The sequence below is a fragment of the Galendromus occidentalis genome, unplaced genomic scaffold (assembly GCF_000255335.2).
Source record: "Galendromus occidentalis unplaced genomic scaffold, Mocc_1.1 scf7180000077525, whole genome shotgun sequence".
Taxonomy (NCBI): Eukaryota; Metazoa; Arthropoda; class Arachnida; order Mesostigmata; family Phytoseiidae; genus Galendromus; species Galendromus occidentalis.
Genome location: NW_003805513.1, coordinates 1 through 8134, shown reverse-complemented (window position 1 = coordinate 8134; position 8134 = coordinate 1). Strand labels below are relative to the sequence as shown.

Here is an 8134-nt window from a genome sequence, read left to right as displayed (position 1 = left end):
AGGGTATATCTATGTTTGTTCTCTGCTAAACTACTATGATCGTTTCTGATTCAAACTCAAATACGTACACCGTAGAGATTAGCACGTCCACGAATATTATAAGCAGAAAAGAAGCTCTTTAACATTGATTGCTCCTCTATTAAAATTCGCTGATTCCCTATACCACGATAGGATCGATCTTAAAACCCCGAGAAGCCGAACGCCGCACCGCTCAGTAATTTGTGGGCATAAAAAAGTTCCCTCTCGGAAGTTGGCTTCTTCAGAGCGGAAACCTCCCTCTCGCAGTTCGAAATTTCCAACTCTCGCTCCGTTCACTCGCAATCTTCGCATTCGAAAGGAAGTTCGCAAAATCTGATATCTCCGAATGAGCCGAACGGGGAACACTGCGCTATTCAATATTCGAGTCGACCCGTCGTAGATTGGTGTCCGCATCATCCAGTTTCTTATTTGGTCTGTTCGTTTCCTGAAATGCCAGGTGTAAGATTCTCGTACACTTTGAAATACTACTATGGAGTATTGTGATCTTAGTGGTGCCTAATCGGGATCCCTATAACGATTGCTCAATGCGTTTCGTATGCGTCGTTTCCGTATGTTTTGTCGTGTCACGGACCTCGATCCAAAAACCTTCATTCTTCTTCGGAGATTTTTCATTCCTGTATCTCAATTAGGATCCAGCTCTACTCCCGACAGTTCCCGCTCATCAGCCGAGAGACCAGAGCTTTGTTGTCCCGAATCGAAATTAAACGACATCGATATTATTTCGCTTCGATCACTCTCTAAAACTTCCCTCTCGGATCCGTTTAATTTTCGTTGCTCCGTATCCGGTCTCCGGTCGTGGCTTTCGGGTCGACGATCCTCATTCGTTCTGCGATCACTCGCTGCGTCCGTTTCGCGCTTCTCCTTATACAGGACTCCCAAGTCACTATTCGCGGGGCCCTTTATTACTTTCTCAAGTTTGGTAGTGCGTATCGACTCGCTTTCGTCAATGAAACTCACGAGAATTCCTGATCGAGGTGGCCTCCTGGCCGGTGTTCCATTTCGGAGGTTCGGATGCGGGAGTTTCTCCTGTTAGACCCTCCTGGGAGTTTCTATCTTAAGACTCCTACGACCCCTCTCGAGCGAATTTCGAGTGCGTCTTTCGATTGATACCGCAAAACTTCCGATTTACGGTCGGCGCACTCTTCGACACTAGCTTGCGATCTCACCACCGTATACCCGGGCACAATCATTCCCTGTTGCCGCCAGCTCCGCTCATTTGAGCGACGGGCACTCGAACGCGCATAAGTGATAACTCCAAATAAATAGTCGAGTAGATCTGGAAGTAGTGAACCTCCACAAGCGAATAATGTGATATTTTATTCTGTTTCCTCTCTCTTGTCCTCCTTCTTGTCCTCTTCTTCACTGGCTTCGCTCCTACTTCACGAAACCAAAGGGACAGGTGAGAGAAAATATCTATCAGTGACCACATGAGAAACAAAGCCGAAAAAAAAGAGGAAGGAAGTCTAGTGTCGATCGAGAGAAAGAAACAGAGAACTCCAAATCGATTGTGCATGCAACGGCCCCAATCCAACCTTGTTTGCTCGCAATCGAACTTGCCAAGCAATTTCCAATCCGACTCGATTCATCGTTTCCTCAAGACAGAATTTTCAAAGAACACCCGCTCGTCGACGTTGACAGACGGACCGACTTCCCTCGAGCAGATTCCTTCTTCCGTCGTACAGGATTCCACTACCCCTACTCATACAGACACACCCAGTCACCGAACACAGACGTCCTTCAGGCTCTCTCCCTACTCCCGTCGTGCAAGTTATGTTCTACGCCGGCTCGTCACAAGTAATGAGGTGCGCCGTAGGACCGCAAGACTGAAAATTGCTGCCCCTAGTATCATCCGACTCCCGAATTTGATTGAAGAAATTCCGTGAATATTTTGATCGACGGGCAGACCCCAATAAACGGGCGTTCCTTAGGGTGGGAATCCAGGTGTCCGAGCTGCGAAGAAAGCGAAGCTTCCCTCGCGAGCCGTCTGTGTGAGCATTCAGTATGCTCAACGTACTACTGGATTGGTCTTCCCCCTGCATGAGTGACCGGGCTCTAGTCCCCCCTTGATGGACGGAAGAAATCGACGAGCCCGCCTTTCAAATACATTGGACATTTACGGTGATTTCATGTAGCTGACCCATCTTGTCCTTGTTAGGCAGACGTGATCTCGGACACGTCTGACCGCGATGGACGCCTCCGGATTTTCTCTCTTATGTTCTGTTCCCGAGAGTTCAAAAACCACACCAGTTTTGTCAGGAGTACACGCGCACACATTCGCTGAACGATGAAGAAAATCTAGAGGATGATCCGTTCGCTGGATCGTTGCGCCATTTTCTAGCATCGATTGATATCCAGTAGCCGAGTTGTATGATATGCTTGATGAATGAACGTATGGGGACTTCATGAATGGATGATCGCAATGTTGCTGTTGTTGCAATTTTAGCCCCAGCTGGCTGGCTGGAAACGCTACCGCTCTTCGTGCTGCTAATCGAATTAGAAACTCTTCGACTATCGTGAGCTCCGAGCTCTGTCCGACAAGGCATCCGATCGCTCAGTCAGATATCCTTGATCGGCTGATAATGGTGACGTCAGAATTTCGGTTTAGGTGCCGCTGCCTGACTCATGGAAGTAGCGCTCGAGTGAAATAGACTGCGGCAATTGATTGATTGAAAGAGCGAATGGATTGAGCGGATGTTCGTCTAGCTGGGAATGTCGAAAGCTGAAGCAAAGCATGGTTAGTCAACAATGATTTTAGTTTATTGTACCGTCATCACGGGGAAAGTCACGAAGGAATCACGGGACTCTCTCATGGATGAGAAGACTCAGACAGTGGGAGTTGATGCATGAAGTGCTCGACCCGAGAAGAGGGAGCGTGGAAAAAGAAAACAATGGTCTCACATATTCGATAGCCTCTAATTGACTTGAGCTCAGTTCGGGGACAAAGACGACGGCCGCAAATAGCGCTGGACTAAAGACGCAGAATGAGCGTCCCTTCGGCTCTTCGCGTTCGATCGCCATTGCGAGAACGCTCTCACAAGGATTCCGTCGGGGACCTGCTGTCCGACTCAACGGTGACCAATAGAAACGAATCTGCGCGCGATCTAATCTACGTATAAGTCAAGTGCACATGGACGACGACATCGATGATTATACAAACCCGGAGCTTCTCGCGTAATGAGAGCTTAAGACGGAACATCAGAGTTCCGGTTCCGCGGGAGGAACTCAAGAGAAATAAGCATATTAATGCTGTACGAAACTGAGTTATCACCGCTCATTATGGGCCTTCTCAGATAAGGCGCAGGGGAAAAGTCCTTCTCCGCGAGGGACTCTTTTTCCCCTCTAGACGAGGCCACGTAAGACCGATGCGGCTGCTGCCGTCGCCGCTTCTTTTTCTCCCCCATGTACAAGCAGTTCTCCTGTGTACACAACGGCACTGGCCGCCGATTTACAAATGCGCATAGCGAGCAGCCGAGGGACAATTCGGAAGCGGCTTTTTCTCTGGGAGTGAAGACGCAGTCTGAATGTGGAGCAAGCAACCAGTCGGAGGATCGACTCGATAGCGGCAGGAGGGAGGCGGAGGAAGAGACCTGGGAATGTAAAACGTTCTGTTTCTCGTGCTGCGCCCGAAATCTCCATCGAACGCTTTTAGCCTCCCTCTCTCTCTCGCTCGCTGTTAGCGGTTCTGCGGTCCTGGCAACGGGAAAGAAGACGACCACCAAACGATTCACCCTCGCTATGTGAGTGGAGCAGTAAAACCGCCAAAAACCGCGACCGACGCCCTTTGACATCGAATGGCTTCGACAGTTCGGGGACGTCGCGCCTTTTTCAGGGCTTCCAGACGATCTTCGGGATCAGCGCCCGACTCGATTGGTCGCGGACAGCTTCTCGAGGTGTCCTCCTGACGACATCATCAACGCTGTCAAGGGATAAAGGAATCTATCGATGGATTAGAATCGCCCCCTCAATGAGCTGGGACGCTGGGAGCGCGGAGTTCATCACGGAAGCGCAACCTGAGCTTTGCTCTTCTGTTCCTCAGGCTGGAGCCACGCGATCCCTAGAGACGATACCGATTGCGAAATCTCGCAGAGTCGAGTTTGAGCAAATCGATGGGAACACATTGAATCCTCGACTCCGAGCCCGGCGACTCAGGTCATTTATCGGGGGAGCGGATTCTCAAATTATTGATGAATCGATCGATACCCCGAAATCAAGCCAGTGTCTCGAGCGTCGGTCGATCCTAGAAGAGAGACAGGACTTTCTGCACGGGCTTGCCGAAGCGAAGACATCGGCGTCATTCCAAAGTACTCGAACAAAGTACTTCCTTCCATAATAGAATGAAACCCGGTCGCATCAAAATCGACACATGAGGAGATAGGACATACTTATCAAAACGAAACGAGATTTTCGAGTCGGAAATCCTCATTATTGTCTCCCCTTGTCGAGATAGACAACACTCAATCCACTTCGAGCATTCATTTCATATCGATCCAGCGATCTATTAGCGATCGACAATCCTGACCGATCGAGGTGAACAGCCGTCCGGTTGATAATGAGCGCTTTGAAGGAATTCTCAGATTCTCTCACCTACCCTTGGAGCGACGCATGGTCACCGAAACTTTCCACGATGTCCATCTATGAGCACTCACTTTATCACTCACTTACTCAATCTTTGTGCAAATGCTCTCCCCATCTATGTTGAGCTCTGTGTCCCCCTCGGTAGAAGTGTCGGAGCGGCTCTTCAAGGTCAATGTTCGATGTCGAGAATGTTCTCGCGTTTATCCACGTCGATTGTGAGTTTCATCACCCGTTCGATCATCATCATGGATGCAATCGAAGCGGCGGAGAAAAAACTCCCGAGTCCTGGAAGAATGCCGTCGATATTAATCGATTTAGAAAATATCTACCTACAACCAGGGGCGTGCCCAGGATTTCGTCTTGGGGGGGGCCAACATTCATCCCGGGGTTCGTCGATCTCGACTTCGCCGTGAACCGAAGACAAATGAAGAGACCGTTCGTAGGCACCATTCATGTTTATATGATATGATAAGGAAGGTAGCTAGCTTAGCTTATCGATTATATTACAAGAGTCGGAGGCGGCTTGATGCCGCTCCTTGCTAAAAGTTTCATCCTTTGACTTCACTCAGGACACAATTTGAGGAGGTATGAGGTGTTATCATTCGATTTAGATGTTAGGAAGTTATGAGATGAGTCATGAGTTGGGCAAACTCTTGCTTCTGTCTCATCCCCGCTCCTCGCAATGAGCGACAACGACGATCTTTCGGATTGAGCGATGGCCATCGCCTATAGAACAATGTCTAACCTTCTCGGATCCTGGGCGATTAAATCGACAACTTCGTCGACACTAACCGGTACATCGCGCTGCAGAGTCATCGAAGCCAATCCATTGAGTCGTTCATGCCCCATCGTAGATCGAAGATAAGTTTTGAGCAGCTTCAGGGAGCTGAAGGTTCTCTCGGGTGTTGATGTCGTCACGGGGAATGTGGCAAATATCTGGAGGAGGGTCGCGATCTTCGGATATTCGATCCTTGGACAAAAGCTGAGTGCTTCGATTGCGGTTTCTGGAAGCTCGTTCCCAGCCTTCCTGCCCCACTTCGCCTTCCAGCACTCAAATCCCCTCTGAGAACGCTGGCACTGCAGTCTAAGTCGGTCTGATAGAAGTCCAGCGTTTCAATGAGATCGGCGAAAGTGCTACTGACGGTATACTTCGGTACAAGGCATTGGACTTTCATTGCCTTTTGCCGAGAATCGGCGAACAGCGAACGAAGCTCCTGGATCAAATGGTCAAGATACTGAACGTACATAGTCACCCGGAAATAAGCTTCGGGTGTCTCCGCCTGATGATTTCCCTGTGCATTTGTCTACCGCTAATGCGAGGCATTTTGATCTCGACATCCAGCAGAGCGCAGATCTCTGTGACTTCATCGTAGATTATCTTGAACTCGGTCTCAACATTTTGACGCTTAAGCTCAAGAATGGATAAGATGTTGTCGACCATCCTGAGAGCGGCAAAAATATCGAGGCTTTTTTTCTGTAATTGCATAGACAACGGGAGAAAAATGCACGAGAAGCTCTCAATGGTGAGTAGAGCGAACACGAAGTCGCATTTGCAGACGGAGCTCTCTAGTTCGTATGCTCGCACGCCAGTTTCTCCCGTGACTTGTCCGAGCTCAACCAAACAGTGGAAGAGGGGGACTAGAAGCTCTCTGAAAGTAATGAAGGCGTGGTGCGATTCGACCCAACGAGTGGGGCACAGAGCTTTGAGCCGTGTTTTGGACGACGTGGGTGCGTGGGCATCTATCTTATCCATCAGGCATTGGTGTCGCTTCGTAGACTTACAGAAGAAGTTACAAACGCTCTTGACGACACCAGCGGCCAGTTTGATAGGGACAATTTCGGCGGAATGGACGAGCGCGAGGCTGAGGCAATGACTGGCGCAGTGAAAGTACAGGGCTTGAGGCACCACGGCCTTAATTTCTGCTTGGACACCATTTCCAGCTCCTTTCATCGAAGCACAACCGTCATATCCTTGACCTCTGATATTTCTCACGTCGACTCCTTCCTCTTCCAAAGCATCCAAGATGGTACGCGCTAGCGCGGCTCCGGTTTTCTGAGCTACGGCGCAGAACTTCAGAAAAACTTCCTTGACGACAGGCTTGCTGGCTGAGGTCGATATGTAACGCAGGCAAATCGTCAACTGATCGATCCTACCGGCGTCTGATGTCTCATCCGCGAGCACGGCGTAGAACTTAGAATCATTGACCTCCCGTACTATCTTTCTTCGGATGATCTTTCCTATTGCCGCTATGAGCTCATTTTGGAATTTATTGCTCATGTATGTCGCGTTTCGTTTGAGATTGTTCAGATGCTCTTCAAGGAGAGAGTCTCCACAATCAAGACGAAATCTCAAGAGCGCACGGAATTTCCGTCGTTCGCGTTTTCTCCGCCCGAATCGAGAAGTCCGTTGTCTCTGTGTCCCCTCAGGGGTATATTCTGTCTACCACACAACAGTATCGTTTTCACGATGGGTATCAATCTCTGGCGGTTCTTCACAACTTGCTCTTCTCGGGCTTTCACTAAACGATTTCTGATATCGAGATTGACTCGGTCTCCATGCCACTCAGAAAAGTCATTCGCGCTCTCACTGGCTCTGCGATGATACTCACTGAGAGCGTGACTCTTGAGAATGTCGACTGCTTTCTTGAACCTGTTCAGCGGCTGAGTGATGAGTACACCTCGCTTTCTGAGACCCCCGTGGCTCGAAGATTCTGTTTTCGCAAAAAGAACGCAATGCTTACAGAAACCTCCACCCCCAAACATCTCACTGTATGCCAACCAAGGCCACAGACTGAGATAGTGGTATTGGAACGCTCGAGAGCGATTCGACTCTATCGTTTTAGGGAAAGCATACTCTTTGTCCGGTTCCCAACAGTGTGTCAGAGCCTCAAATCGCTCCTCGTCTGTCAGGGAATGGTCGCAACTTCCATTGCTTGTCACGAATTTCCCTATATCCATGGGGTTGAGAGCGACTCTCTGTCGCCTCGCCGACGGTGATGACACGGTCACTTCGTCTCCCAGCGTTGTCGCGTCTGGAGCAGATTCTTCCTCATTCAGCGCAACTCCGGATGGTACTGATACTGATGCGAAGTGATCTGTGATGTTCCGAGCTTCGGTCAATTCATTTGTAGAAGAATCGGGTGGAGTCTCGATGCTTTCACTGTTCTTTCTCGAGAAAAAAATTGTGAGCTTACTTTGCCCAGCCATTATCTCTGCTTGGCGATCCTTCGTCGCTGGATTCACAGTCACTTATCAGAAACAGAGAAATTAGGTCATGGTCATTCGCTCCCGCCTCTAGAGAGAAAAATCATTCCTCTTCGAAATCAGTCGACACCAGCAGCTGCGCGGAGAGTCAAGCGCCACAGGTCTCGATGGATGGTGGATACATCCGTCTACACATACGCGTATATGTACACGCAAAACATTCGAATCCTTTCCCACGCCTCCACTCAAACCATGTGGACCTGAAAATCTTGGGGGGGCCATGGCCCCTTGGCCCCCCCCTCGCGCACGCCACTCG

General features: G+C 49.6%; 1 pseudogene; it reads right to left on the bottom strand.

Annotated features, from left to right (window-relative positions):
* Positions 1-5340: 5340 nt before the first annotated feature.
* LOC100908327 (52 kDa repressor of the inhibitor of the protein kinase-like) lies at positions 5341-7821 on the bottom strand (annotated as a pseudogene).
* Positions 7822-8134: the final 313 nt, after the last annotated feature.